General features: G+C 40.4%; 1 long non-coding RNA gene across 1 annotated transcript; it reads left to right on the forward strand.

The window, feature by feature from the left end:
* Window positions 1–4,404: 4,404 nt before the first annotated feature.
* LOC148165031 (uncharacterized) lies at window positions 4,405–15,817 on the forward strand. Its single transcript, XR_015766852.1, has 3 exons — window positions 4,405–4,467; window positions 6,751–6,791; window positions 15,666–15,817. It is a non-coding gene; the product is annotated as an uncharacterized LOC148165031 (long non-coding RNA).
* Window positions 15,818–15,947: the final 130 nt, after the last annotated feature.

Consider the following 15,947-nt stretch of genomic DNA (forward strand, 5'->3'; position numbering starts at 1 on the left):
ATTTTGATATATCCAGTGTACTGTTACAGGTCATATGATATTAATTTTTTTATACTTAAATACCATTAAAAAAAAATGATTTGTCACGTAAGCTATATTCAGCCTTCCAAAAGAGATGATGAAAGTGATTTGCCTTCTGCGCCTAACCAAGGCTTTAGTAATCCCTCAAAGAGGGAAAGATGGCAGGTTACAAAAAAAAAAAAAACGAAAAGCAAGAAAATAATTGGAGCATTCTTTTGCAAAACTGGTTGCTGACTCTCTTTAGTTTTGAAACTAAGTGGGAATCCTCACATTCATATATTGCAGAATGCATCTGACCAAATCAGGTCCTCTATATAAGAATTTCATAGAGTAATTCCAAAGAAATATCACATTCTTGCCCTTCTTGATACGAGGTCATAGAATTCACTTGGTTTCAAAGAGACCCATGTGGCTTTTAGGAAGTTGCTTCAGCTTCCCCACCTTCTGCATATTCTCCTGGGCTTCAAAGAATGCCCACTGGCCTTCCATTTGTGGAGGGATGGATTACTGACTAAGCACCATCTCTCTGACGGCGCCTAGAATGACTTAGAAAAACTTCAAATTCTACTTCCATTTGGGAGTACCACAATCACTACCTGCTTTACTAATTTCCCCAAAGCCTTCAAATAGCAATTACTGCTGTTCCTTTTTTGGGGTAATCAAAAGCAGCTTAGAGACTGAATTATTCACCTCTCTTCTGGAAAATTTGGTACGCAGGGCTTTTATTGGGACCCTATACTGCGTTCTTCATCATCTAGGACAGGCATTTTTTGCCTATGATCTTTAACTAATTTTATGTCAACTAGTTGTACTTACCCCAAAGTATTGGAGGCTAATTTGTTTCTTTAATCTGAAAAAAGATTCAAGGTCTATTATAGTAATGGCAAGGTAGTTGGCAACATGATGTCCGGAAGCTACGGTTACAGCATCCAGAGGCATCTGGCATTTGCTAATGTCCCTGTAGAGCTAAGTAAAGTAGGACAACAAGTGGAGGTTGAACCGTTAGGCAAAAATTACCCAGCAGCCATCATATAGGAACACTTGATATCGATGGAACCAGCCAGAAACTAGCTTCAGAAAAAAGGTCAGAAGGATTAAATTTGAAAAAGACCTTCAGCAGGCAATTGAATTATGTTTGCTATATGACTGTACCCAAAATCATAACCGATTTTGGGGGGAACATGAGAAACCATGAATTCATTTCAAAATCATCAAAATGTAGACTTAAAATCTTAAAATGTTTCTCAAGTCTTTCCTACAATTTTTTTAAATTTAAAATTTAATTAAAAAAAATTTTACATCTCGTTCTCATATTGTCTTTTTCAGTTACAACTGCTTAGTGTTTTATAACCAATATACTAAAACCAGAACATAATAAAAAGAAATACAGACCAGTTTTTTGGAAAAGAACAGAGAAAGCCAACTGAAGGGCAGAAACAAAAATGGAGTAAAGATGGACCCAAAGAAAGATTTGTAAAAATGTTACACATTTCTTCCCTGACCCTTTTGGGATGTCCTTGATTCAAATATTACTTACCCTGGTCATAAGACTTCATTCTACCGAACATCCCTTGATACATTCTTAGGCTAGCATTGTTTTCAAAGATCATTCTCTGCTTATGTTTCTTGTCTGAAAAGTTGTGCTGACTTATATTCCAGGATCTGTTATTCTAGGCACCTGTTTTTGATGGGATATTAGCCCAATTAATGGGAATTAATAAAAGCCTGGGAACATGAATGAGATAAAATGGGAAATTACAGGCCTATATAACTCTAACTTTTTAAGAGGAAACTGTTATAAAATTCATTTTTCCAGAACCCTAGAGCTGATATAGAAGCCTAGGAATACCTGCCTTCAAATCTGAGTTTTGCCACTTACTTTCTTGTGAATTACAGCAAGCCTCTCAACTTCTGGGCTCTCCTCTATCAAATGGGCCCTCACAGAGTTACCATTAAAGTTCAGTTATGTGACAATAAAAAAATTAAAAAAAAAAGTTCAGTTATGTGAAGGTCCTTCTAATACTCTAAAGCACAAATGCTAGTTAGCATTACGGTTACTGTTGATCAATCAAGCTCTGAAAAACCGAATCTCATTTAAGGCAAGAGGACAGTTTTAATTCCTATAGATGTTCTTTCCCTTGGCCTTGGTAATGTTTTTAAATTGATCTTTGTAATGTAGTATCAACCTTTACGGAATTATGGCTAAGAACAGGTGCAGTTCCCCAATATGTTTCTAACACCTGAACGGAATCACAATCTGAAAATGATTCTTGAAAATAAATGGTAGTCCAGGGACGTCATAAGCGATGTTCCATAAGAAGAAGTACGGGGACCAGGGTAAGTCACAATTCAATCAACGACGGAGTAAATACTCCAATGAGACTATTAAGTTATTTATGCTGATGACAAGACTGTATAACCTGGGTTTTACTCCTTGCACAAAAGGCAGGTTCGGAATTCAAAGTCACCTTGGGGATTTAGAACGGAGATCAGAAATAGACACGATACAGTTGTGTCTGCCTGGTTGCAGAGGTAGATGCAGGATGAGGAGAGGGCCGGAATGTGCCCAGAGTTCTGGCAGAAAGACCTGGCTGCGTGTGAGGACACAGGAAGAGAGTGAGAGGTCCTGGGTTGTTCTCAGATGGCCTGTGAGTCAGCAATGCGGCTGCAGTTAGAAAGCAAGCTGAGTGCGGCAGGGCCCGGCGGGAAGGTGGCGTGGAGCGGAACCCGCAGGCACAGCTCCTCTTACGAGGACAACTGGACAGGCCACATTTGGATGCCTCATCTGGGGAGCTCTGTGGACTACTTGGCTCAGGATTTTGTCTCTGAAGAAACACCTGTAAATATTTATTTTAGACCCTTACCCTCGTTACGTTTGCAGAGGGTTAAGGCGGCTTTACTCTTTCAGATGGGAGCCATAGAGATGATTTACATATGAGACACAGCAGTTATGTGAAAGGCAAATTCTATAGCCCCAACTATCTCAACCCCCTTTATTAAAAGAGTATTTGTGAGTGGTTTAGGGATATTTCAAATTTTGTGAGGCCTCTAACTTTCAGCCCTTATCATCTCTTGTATTAGTATTTCCATAAGTTGCCCACACAGAAGGGTGCTGTGCATTGCCCCGCCTGTCTGGTCGAAGCTCCCTCCCTTCCTGGACAGCCCTGTTCCCGTTTGCCTGCCTGCCTACCTGCTCCTCATCCTTCAGCCTCAGCTGAAGCCTCACTGCTGTGTGAAGCCCTTTGTGACCTTCCTGGGGAGAGTTACATCCTCTGTGCTTCCTCTGCTGTGTCTCGCACATTTCTTTGTTAAAGGCTCCTTAATCACACCGGATAGAATTAGAATGTGAGCTTCTTGAAGGTACGGTTAAAATCTTATTCCTCTTTGTATTTTCATTACCTAGAAGGGTCCCTGGCACGTGGTGCCTGCTCAATAAATATTTATTGAATGATTAAATGAAGGAAGGAATGAAGATAAACATATTAGTATAAAATCTATGTTAATAGGTTAAAAAAAAAAAAAAGCCCGGTATTTAGCCTGAAGAAGGAACCTCTAACTTTGTGCGTTGCATGGTATGTACCCTACAGTTTTATAGGGAATTATATTTGAAGCTGAATTTTTAGACTTTCCAGTGAGCTATAAGGAAGAAGTCTTTGCCAGTAACACCTATGCAGAGCCCTTCCTCTCCTCACCTACAGGGGAAGAGCTAGACTAAGTCCCTTTTAATTTTAAGATTCTTGATTACTTCATGCTAAGCTCCAGCACTTTCTATTCTTTGGCCTCGACCTGTTTCCTGAGGGTCCACTATGGAGACAGAATCAACGTGAAGAGCACAATTTCCACCTTCGGTAACCTGCTAGGGGCTTCCCCTGTTGAAATGATTCAAAAGTTTAATGAGTGAAGAAATTTTCATATTGTCCCATATTCATTTAATAATTAAGAGCCATGTGAAGCCAGCACTTGTAGTTTTCAAAGCTGTAATACATAAATGTGTCTTTTTGATTCTCTAAGTCTCTCTTTTCAAGTAAGTTTGATCAGAGGGAAACAAAAAAATCTTTACTATAGCATTGTCTCCAAATGTTCTGCTTCTGTCATTCGAGTGATGCATCTGATGCCTGTTGAGGATTTTAATGATCTCTTCCTCTCTGAAAGATGCTGGTCTCTAAGACGTGATCCCCTCCATCCACCAGCATTTTTGGTTCCGAAATAAACAAAGCAACAAAACCTGCATCATTTGTTTGCCTAATGGCATGTGTCTTTAAAAAGAAAAAAAAAAACCTCCCTCCTTTCCTCCCGCCTGTTTTTAATATTTATCTTTCCATGGGTACATGCAGCTGTCTTCAGTGTTGTCAACATGTTCCTAAGCAGGCTGACTGGGGTGTTGGCAAACGTCAACAGCAGGAAACCTCCAGCCCCTGACAGTTAGAGAAGACTCCCCTCTGAGCGGTGAGTTTAAAAAGCACTGATTGTTAATTTTTTTAAACCTTAGACTCTCAATAAGTTTATTAATGTCATGATTTAATTGTGTATTTTAAAAATGTTATGATTTCCACAGTGCCTCGTGATTTTATTAGTTTTTTTATTAGCAAATGAGTTACGGATATTTTAATTGATAGCTTAATTTTTAAGAGTCTAGACGCTATATAGTCTGTAAGTCAGAGACCTCAAGACCTCAGTGAGGCATATGGTAGGGGTGAGAGCATAAGCTTGGGAACCAGGCTCACTTGAATCTGAATTATGACTCTGCCATGTCCTAGTTTCGTGACTGGGGAATGAGCTGCTCTGTGCCTCAGTTTCCTCATTTATGACATCAGATTGACTTTATCTCCTTTGTAGAGTTATCATTAAAATTAAACGAGTTCCGGGGCACCTGGGTGGCTCAGTCTGTTAAGTTTCTACCTTCAGCTCAGGTCCTGACCTCAGGGTCCTGGGATCAAGCCCAGCATCGGGCTCCCAGCTCAGTGGGGAGCCTGCTTCTCTCTCTCACTCTCCCTCTGTGCTCTCTCTCTCTCAAATAAATAAACAAAAAAATCTTAAAAAAATTAAGTTACTACGTATAAATCTCTTAGTACAATTTGAGATACATAGTGATTTTTTGATAAATGGTAATTAGCAATAGTGATGATGGAGAATCTTGAAGACGCCATTTTTCAGCAGGTGGGGTTCGTCCTGTTTCAGAGAACTCAAATCCTTATTTGTAAAAACAAACTTCCCCTCCTAGGGTAGGAAAGACTTAAAGGTTTTCACTGTGTTAATTGTCAAATTTCTTGAAAAGCACAAAACAGCTGAAAGCTTCGTTCAGACTTTGTAATCGCAGCACTGACATTTTAAAGCCCATTCTATGTAAATCTAGACACTGCATTTATCATTTATTTTCTGACTCTTTAACTATGTGTCTTGGGCCTTTATTTATATACTTGGGTGACAATTAAATTGCAGGAGTATCCATGGCCATTTTTGTTTGGGTGACCTTCATTTAGTTTCAAATACTCTGCAGACATAGATTCTGACAAACAGCAATATTTGGGAGAAATTTACAAAAGAGGAAAGGATCAGTGGGGAAAAAAAGGTATTACTATTTTAAGGTAATTAATATTTTGGTTTTCTTGGCAGTAAAAATAGGACTTCACCAGATGGCAGATGTCTTTTTGGCTGGTAATGTCGTGCTGTATTTTGAATGAAGGATGGCAGGGGGAGGCGCTGTTTAAACACAGCCTTTTCAGATCATACCAAGGCATGCAATCTGGGCTTTGGGAACAGGGAGGAAATGAGTGAACAAGTAAGGTATTTTTATTGCTTAAGCACACGAACTTCTTTGTTTTCTTGAGAAAATGTGACTTTTTCAGGTGAAATTGGGCACATGAGGGCTGTGGAATTCTGTGAGACGTGCATGTGTTGGAAATGGAGCAACACGAGGACAATAAAATTCCTGACCTCTCAGAGCAGTCATCTACAGGGTAGTTAGGAGAATGCCTCCCTGAGGAGTCTTGCAGGGACAGAATGGAGTGACAGGGCAGACAGGTGTCCCTTACTCTAGACTCCTCTGCTGTGTGTTTTCCTTTTATCACTCATGGACTGATTTGAGCCTCCTTTAAGCCCCTAGGAAAGGCACTGCGGAAACAAAAGTATCCCCAGTGTAGCTCACAGCCTGGTGGAGACAGAAGCCAAGGCCAGAGCATGGCCAGAGCAAGACCAAGGTCTCTTAACTATGGCAGCTGGTGGCAGTTAGACCTGAGTCCAAGCTTTTTCTTAATTTTATACTCGCAGTGCTCTCCACATCGTTTTCTGGGGGCACCAGGGTACTAAACGGCTGAACCAAGAATGGGCCTCACAGATGATAATAACTGACACTTACTGAATACCTACTGTGTGCTAGGACCCTTACCTGTGTAATCTCTGCTCCCTTGTTACACCCTCAAGGCAGGTATTTCTCCATTGCATTGGAACCACAGGATCACAGTGGCTGAGGAACTAGATCAAAGTTACACAGAACTGTCACTGAAGCTCATTATCTTTCTGGAGCCAAAGCCCATGTTCTTCACATGCTATCGCAGGGTTCTTTAGGGCATGCCTATGTCTTCTGGCTTGTTCTCATTTTCTTTAGCACCAAGGTGAGGATGAAAGGAAATATATATAGTTATAAGATTATATATCCAGATTTTAATGTGGCCCCAAAACATGAACAAGTATGTACTATTATTTTTTCCTATCTTTTTTTTTTTTTGCTAGGCCAAAGAGGGCGGTATGTGAAAAGGACGCTATTCTGGAAGGTAGGTCGTGCAGATTTTAGTCTGAGTTGTACCACTACAAAGCTGTGGCCTTGGGTAAATAATTTAATCCCCCTGATCCCAGTTACTTCAATAAAAATGAGGAGTTGACTAAATTACTGTTTGTCTAAATTTTCTTCCAGATCTAATACTCAATGATATTTTATTATCTTATTTTATTTATTTAAGAGAGAGAGAGATAGCAACAGAGATAGTGAGAGAGAGCATAATCAGGGAGGAGAGGGAGAAGCAGGCTCCCGGCTGAGCAGGGAGCCTGATGTGGAGCTTGATCCCAGGACCCTGGGATCATGACCTTAGCCAAAGGCAGATGTTTAACTGACTTAGCCACACAGGTACCTCTACTCAATGATTTTTTAAAAGGCCTCAAAATCCTTCACTAACATGAACTTGCACTCCCTACCAACCACCCCCTGTTTTTATGTGAAATGTTAGGGTACACATACAGCAGATAACTTATTTCGGATCCTCTTTGAGTGCAAATAGACTCTTGCCCTCCTGATTGAGTCCTTGGTGATGTTACGAGTAGATTCAGAAGCACACTTCCCAAATAATTACCAATATTCATGGAGATAATTAACTTACACAGACATTTGGAGGAATAATACAATGCTTGGAAATATCATCTGATGCCAGGAATGTTTACTGAAGATTCGTTTATTTCCCCAATCAGCTGAGGCATGAGGGGGAAAGAGAAGATACTTTCATGGTTTTATGTGCTCTGTGGGTATATTCTCGGAAGTCTCCCTAGCTTTATTATTTGTTTCCTAGACTTATTAATTCTGTTGAGAAAATTAAATAAGCAAATGCTAGTAAAAGAATTGAAAACTCCAAAATTCTCACATCAACATATGTTATTATGAGGAGACTGTTAGTAGCTGCTGATTTGTTGAGTACCTCCTAAACACAGATTCTCCACACCTATCATGACCGCTTTTCATGGTGAACTTTTTAGGTAGGCATTGCCTTTTATTTTTTCTAATCAGCTTTATTGAGATATAATTCACATTATCATCTTTCTTTTTATCAGCAAGGATAAAAAAATCTTACAGAATTTTTGCTATGTCCTCTAAAGAACCTTTTGTTTATGATAAAAATACTACATGAGCCCAAATATATTTTGTTAAAAGGACTGTGTTTTCCATTATGTTCCCTTCAAAGGAGAGAACATGATCATGGGAGGTCAAGAAGGCATTGACTGTTGTGAGATTAGTGATCTAGCTCATTTTGTACGTGCTGATGGTGGCGCTCCTCAGCCAGAGCATGGCTGCTTGTGATGGGCTGCAGAGTGGCACGGTTTGCAGCTGTACACTGCTGTTCTATAAGCATTTACCTTAAATCCTGTACAGGTGTTTTTAAAGATTTTCTTTTGCTCATTGTCCACTGTTTCAGAATCTTAGAACCACCCAGATTTAGAGCATATCCGATTCAAGCTTCAATTTTCCAAATGAGACAAAGGACAGTCAGGCAGAGGAAGTAACTTACTCCAGGCCACATGCTCATCTAAGGTGGACTTGAGATAGAATCTAGACAGCCCTATTTAATTTGCTGCACTCTATAACCCTCGTTTTCATCCATGTTAATACTTGATCTGAGTGACCGTAGGGTGAACTCAGGCCTTTGGAGCCATGGTAATACCAAAGTTTGTCCCTGCCATGTAATAGAAGTGCAAGTCCATGTCATGAATAAAACCTTTAGACATTGTCTTGTTATAGGGAAAAAAGTTTGTTACAATAGATTTAATCTAGGTATCTTTTAGAGCAAAGAAGTCATCTTTCACTATTGCTTCTAGCAGAATAAACTTAGTAGGAAGTCCGTAATTTAAATATATTAAACAATTTGGAATATAGTTTGCAAGAGAGGGAGCACGCGTGCGCACACACATGCAATTGTGCACAAGCAGGGGAGGGGCAGAGGCAGCAGCAGACTCCCCACTTAGTGGGGAGCCAGATACAGGACTCAATTCCAGGACTCTGGGATCATGACCTGAATGGAAGGCAGATGCTTAACCGACTGAGCCACCCAGGCACCCAAGAAATACAGTGGTTTCTATCTAAAGATAAACCGACACAAATTTTCTCACCTGGAACATTTATATTCTCTCTACGTTATAGATACTCAATATGATCAACAATTTCATGTTACTTGATTAACCCATACTTCTGATATTTTAGGAAAATACCTCTTATTATGCTGCTAATTATCCTCCCAAATTCTTGACTCTGCTTCTTTTGCTCTGGCCTCTGTTTTTGTTTTACTTGTTTTCTTTAACACACACAGACACACAGACACAGACACAGACACACACACACACACACACACACAGACACACACACACACACACACACACCCCTTCCATAATATAAATGAAAATAATTTGAAACTTTTTGTACTTGATATATGAATGTAAAAGTCTATGCAAAACCTTCTTTAAGATGGTTTTTTACTCTTTATTTCAGGGCGTGCCACATTTCTGTTTAATATTGTCAAGTTTCTTTTGCATTAAAATACTGTCACAAGTTGGCTTCTCTGGCAGTAAATGCTGAGATGGAGTTTGGGATGTGTATCTGTTTCCTAGGGCTGTCATGACAAAATACCACAAACTGGGTGGCTTAAACAATAGAAATGTATTGTCTCACAGTTCTGGAGGCTCAGAGTCTGAGATTAAGGTGTGGCAGGGTTGGTTCCTTCTGAGGCTGAGGGAAGGATCTGTTCCAGGCTTCTCCCCAGCTTCTTGTAGTTTTCTGGCAATGTTGGCATTCCCTGGCTGTGACAGTATCACCCCAATTTCTGCCTTCAGGTTCACATACCATTCTCCTTGTGCATGTCTCTGTGTCCAAGTTTTCCTTTTTATAAGTCCTCCAGTCATGTTGGATTAAAGCCCACCTTACTTCAGTATGACCCCATCATATCTAGTTACATCAGCAATGATTCTATTTCCAGATAAAGTCACGTTCTGAGGTACTAGGGGTTAGGGCTTCAACATATGAATTTTGAGGGTACTCAATCCAACCCATCCAGGGTACAAAATGTATACCTCCAAGGGAAAGGTGCAAGAAGCAGAGGAAGAGGTGAAACCACCATGCAGGCCCCACGAAGCCTGAGACAATCCAGCAACAAGCTTCGGAACAAATATTGCCCATTGGCAAGTCCCTCTGAGAGGACTTTATACCCTACCTCTCTCAGTCATCAGGTATGGGTTGCCTGGGAAGGGCTTTCTTTGGGTAAGCCATCTTCTGAATAAAGGCAGGCTCTGAAGGAACTGATAGCTGAAGTCTGGCTGTAGATTATACTCCTCATCTGGACAGCAACTCCTTCTATGAAGGGGTATCTGGGTGGTGCATCTCCACGTCTATCACAAATACATAAGTATTACTGACCTCTATATGGTTAAAAAAAAAAAAAACCCAAAACTTGATCTGAAAAAAAAAATGCTAATCTTATAAAAATATCTCTCTTTCCTGCTTAAATACCTTGGATGTTCTCCATGGCCAGGTTAAGGTATAAATCCCCTAATCTAACACTTAAGGCACTCTGCCATTGGACTCAAATTTATGTTTCAGTCTCTGTACTCTGCAACAGAATCCTCTGTTCTAGCCAAGCTGGTTTTTCTCTATGTAGGGCATGGAACTCAAGCGGAACTTCTTCCTTAATATCTTTTACCTATTGAGAAGTACAGAGATATTAGAAAGGTAGATTACAGTCCAATTGGAAAAGTCTTGAAGCCAGACTAAAAGGGTTGTAATTAAATCTATAGTCTAAACCAAGAATTGACAAAGTATAGCATGCAGAACAAATCCAGCCTGCCATCTGTTACTGTAAATAAAGTTTTATTGGAACACAGCCATGCCCTTTTTCTTGCATGTAGTCAGTGGCTATTATTATGGTTCAATTTGGCAGAACTGAGTAGTTGCCACAGATACTGTGTAGCCCACAAAACCTAAAATATTGAACTATCTGGTCCTTTACAGAAAAAGTTTACTGGCTCTTTCATCCAACCCTTCTTTTGTAGTAGAAAAAGTACGGCTTTTCTCTTGAAGTTTTCTGGATGGTTCCTGTTCAGACTGATCTTTACAATCTTTAAACTCATAAGGCACATAGTGGTTTTCCTGTGTCAGGATTTGTGCTTCTAAGGTCTATGTCCCTGTGAAATTGTGATTTGTAATAAGAAACATATCTATATGTGTACACATATTATATATATATAGTATATCTATTTTTGGTTTTCATCTATTTCTCAGACAGAGCTTCTAAAATCTTTGGAGTTTCCAAGTGATGAAAGAATCAAGATGTCTTTGTTTTGACTTTGGAAAGTCTCTAGGTTCCCTAGGGGCTGGTTGCCAGGGGAACCAACCAGGTGATTAGAAGTTTAGAATTTCAGCCCTCCACCCACCCCCAGTGGGCAATGATTTAATCAATTTTGTCTGTGTAATGAAGCCTCGATAAAAACTCCAAAGAATGGGGTTGGAGAGCTTCCAAGATGGTGAACATGCAGAGATTTGGGGAGGGTAGCATACTCAGAGAACATGGAAGCTCTGTCCCCTTTCCCCATACCTTGCCCTAAACATCGCTTCTATCTGGCTGTTCCTGAGTCATATCCATTTATAATAAACTGGCAATGTAGTGAGTAAATGTTTCTTTGAGTTCTGTGAGGCACTCTAGCAAATTAATCAAACCCAAGGAGTTGGGGGTAGGGAGTTAGAACCTCCAAATTATAGCCCATTATTCAGAAGTATAGTTGACAACCTGGATTTGCAACTGGTGTCTGAAGTCAGGGTTGGGGGCAGTCTCCTGTGACTGACTCCCTTAACCTGTGGAATTTGCTGCTATCTCCTGGTAGATAGTGTCAGAATTGAGTTCAGTTGTAGGACATCCCACCTAATGTCAGGGGATTGCTTGGTGGAAGGAAAAAAACCCAAACATCAGAACTGGCTGTCAGAATCTTAGTCTCACAGCCCTAAGCAGATTGTGAGCGTGTGAGCACAGGCTGTGCCTTCATTTTATTTTGGATTTTCCACAGTGTTTCACAGGAAGTATCTGTTAATGACATGGAGATTCGTCTCACTTGCTTGAGAGGCAGTTTGTTGGAATGTGGAAAAATGGTCTTTGGAGTCCAGTAGATCCAGCTCCTCTGTCTTATGTATGTCACCTTGGGAAAGACCTAATTTCTCTCAGCCTCAGACTTTTGCTCAGCCCTGGTACAGCAGTCACAATTTTGAGGCTACAAGTGTCTTACAGATGGTACTTGACCTAGGAGGTAGACTTTTGTTCCAGGCTAAAGCAAATGAGATATACAACAGTTCTCACACTAAAGCAGAGCTAAGGAGAGGGCATCACGCGGAAGGCATCACAGGAGTGATTCATCTACCTCAGGCAAGAACAAAGAGGAACAGATAGAGCTCTATGCTTTTCCCTGGGGCGTTAGTGGCATTTGGGGAGTGATAGTCTTCTGAGGTGAGGGAGTGTCCCTCTCTTTGTAAGATGTTTGTCTTCTCTGTTCCCCTCCCACTTCTAATAGTGTCCCTGCCCACCACTCTTTCAGCCATAATAGCCCAGACAGAGTTCCAAATGTCACTTGAAGGTCACTACTATTTTGGCTGAGAACCACAGCATACTTCCAATAGTGCTAGGGGTCTGTGCTTGTGTTTTAGAGAATACTGAGGGAAGCAAGTTGGGGCTGTGGAGATACCCACAGAATAGCTGTACTCTGCTCTGTTTTACATGACTGAGATTTTGTTTGAGAAGATACCTATAGTTAAAGGTTTTGAAAATAGAAGTGCAGTTCTACAGTTGAAGTCAAACATTGCTTAATTGTAAAGGCTGAACTACGAACAGTATCAGATCAGAGCTGAGAAAGAGTCCATTCAACTCAAGGAGGCACAGAGCTGGAAAAGAAAAGAATAAAGGAGTCCTGCCCTATCAAGGCCGATACAGACCCTCCCCTATCCTCTAGGAGTGGACACAGATGCTGGCAACCTAGTGCGTCATAACGACAATACTGTCATTCATTTAGCACCTGCTGTGAGCTACACACTACATATACACAATTTCTACACTTACAACTACGTCACGTGATAGGTAGCAGGCAAAAATAGTCTCATGGAAATTGAGCCATGTCTCTATACTCACACAGCTAGTTAGTGACTGAACCTGGATTCAAATCCATGGTTTTTTTAAAAATTTTTTAAAAAGATTTTATTTATTTATTTGACAGTTAGCGAGAGCAGGAACACAAACAGGGGGAGTGGGAGAGGGAGAAACAGGCTTCCCGCTGAGCAGGGAGTCCAATGTGGGGCTCCATCCCAGGGCCCTCGGATCAGGACCTGAGCCGAAGGCAGACGCTTAATGGTTGAGCCACCCAGGCGCCTCTAAATCCATGTTTTACTATAAAAGCTTACCAAGCTACAATATGATATTATTTGTAATTTGTTCTTCACCTTACATTTCAAATTAACAAATATTTGTGTTGGGCTCCTGCTGTTTGCTGTGCTTATGCCTAAATGTGAGAAGATTGTATGTGACATTGCATATAAGAATTTATTTTCTTCCAGTTAATCCATTGTTTGTTCTTTTAAAGGCTGCCTTCATGTAGTTAAGTGTGGCACTTGCCTTGGGGTGACTTGGACATGCCGAGCACAGGGCACCTCCTCTAGAAGGGTATTCAAGGGGGCCCTCTTCCTGTGTCACTTACTACTCGGGGTTGATATAATATCTGAATCAAACATCTCCCCAGGGGACACTTTTTCTCTGTAGCAAGTCTTAGGAATGGTTCTGGGAGGCAAATAAAACACTGTTTGAAAACTGCGGACTTGTGATTTTTTTAGGCAGAATAAATGTGTGCCACTTACAAGAGCTCTGTATCATGCCTGTAAATGATTAAGTGGATTGCTGTTGTTAAATAAATAGGACCAGCAAATTGATTCCCATCAATGAGATACAGGAGTCTATCTTGTAAAATCAGCTAAAATACCTAACCATGCACAGAAGTTAGATATGAAACCTTCATGTATACATCAATAATAAGTCATTTTTATGAAAGGCAGATACCAGAGTTCCTCTTCTTTTGCTCATAACACTTTCCTCCCATATGTCCCACCTTTGACAACATACAACACAGCCAGAGGTCTGCACTCTTTCTCACTTATTTTCTGGCTTATCACATCGATCAGTTGTCTGGGAAATGCCCTAAGGACGTTTCTCTGTATTTACTTAAATTGCTTATGCAAATTGCTCCATTGCTTCAGAATATGAAGTTCTGTAGGAATCTGTAGTTTTTATATGTCTGTCTTAGGGTGTGGTATTTTGGAGTTTCATTGTCTTCTTTTTTAAAGTAAAGTATGTGATAATGGATTGGTTCAACCCACCCTAGACAAAACCATTTTGGTGGAAACATCAGGGGTTTTACATTCCTCCCCCACTTTCACATGGTTACAGCAAAAAGTGGTCTGATAAAATGAAATCAAATTGTGATGTGGATGAAGACGTTAAGGGGAGAAGCACACCACACTCACAGCCTAGGAAACTGGATATTCTTTGCTTCTCATGCCATTGTCTGACTTCTAGACTGGTTGAGTGGCATTGGGCAAACCATTGTTGGTCTGAGCTAAGGTGTTCTCAGCTGCCAGATGAGTGTGTTGGAACAGGGGCAGCGGCACTTGGCAAGTGCATCGCCATGCCCTTGTCCAGCATCTGTGCTAGATGGTGTGGATCGGGCATGGCTATAGCGCCCACAGGACAAAGGCCGGTTTTGTTGTCCTTTTTAATATGGGGCTCTAGGCAGTATTTCCAAATGATTAATTAAATGCAGGTTGTCATCTCTTGTGGAAGGACTGGTGGGCTCTTTCCAGCTCCCCTTAGTGAGCTATCATGTGAAGCGCTTCTAGAGATTTTTACATATGCAAAAGACTATGGGGAGTATAATATTTAATGAAAAATAATGACTTTCTGACAATAAAAAGTTAGCAGAATAGAAGAGAAAATTTGGATGAGGATAGATGGATGGTTGAGACTTTATTGATAACCTTTGAATCATATGCCTTAAATACCACCCTACACTGTCTCTGAAAGCTCATTCCATTTAGACATTAAAAAAACTAAGGAACTCAGTTGCTAACCTACAGTTAAGTTTTCCTATTATTTTAAAGAAATTGAATAAAAATTTAAAATGTTTTTTATTTAAATCAAAATTCTGACCACTATTTGATAAATATCCTAAGAGTCTCATTAGAAATAATTACAGCCCACCCCACTTTTTGGGGGGAGTGGGTGAGAGAAGAATTACTTTTTTTTAAAAGATTTTATTTATTTATTTGACAGAGAGAGTTAGTGAGAGCAGGAACACAAGCAGGGGGAGTGGGAGAAGGAGAAGCAGGCTTCCCGCGGAGCGGGGAGCCCAATGCAGGGCTTGATCCCAGGACCCTGGGACCATGACCTGAGCCGAAGGCCGACGCTTCATGATTGAGCCACCCAGACGCCCTGACAGAAGAATTTCCAAAATATAAAGTGCCAGTAAAATAGACATGCTTTTATATTTTCATTTTGACATTTTGGCTAGTGTTCAAATGATATGGAAAACCCAGCTGAATTCCTCATGAATGATTTATAGCATCATTTAAATCCTTTTATTGAATGAGAGACAGATATTTCTAAATGGGCATGATTACAATCTTCCATATTAAACAATAAATAAAAAATAGTTCCTTAATGTTGTTTAGTAGTTTATGATAGAAAAATGTAGTCTAATAGGTTTGTTTTATTGGATTACCTTTTCATTTATTTAATCAACCAGGAGCCTATCGCACTTTACAATAACGCTACTTTGTTATTTTTTATTTTTTGTTTTTTTTTTATTTTTTAAAGATTTTATTTGAGAAAGAGAGAGTACACAAGCAGGGGAGGAGCAGAGGGAGACGGAGCAGACTCCCTGCTGAGCAGGGAACCCGACGTGGGGCTCAATCCAGGACCCCAGGATCATGATCTGAACCAAAGACAGATGCTCAACCGACTGAGCCACCCAGGTACCCCAATAACGTTATTTTAGAAAAGAGGAAAATTATGGGTTCAGGGGCTAGGCTAACTGCCCAAGGTCTCATCTCTACAATGTTCTGGAAAACAACTTGGATTTAAGTTTCTTGACCTTCT

Source organism: Eumetopias jubatus, unplaced genomic scaffold (genome assembly GCF_037043125.1).
Source record: "Eumetopias jubatus isolate StellerSeaLion01/CBP00866 unplaced genomic scaffold, mEumJub1_p1.0 scaffold_1, whole genome shotgun sequence".
Taxonomy (NCBI): domain Eukaryota; kingdom Metazoa; phylum Chordata; class Mammalia; order Carnivora; family Otariidae; genus Eumetopias; species Eumetopias jubatus.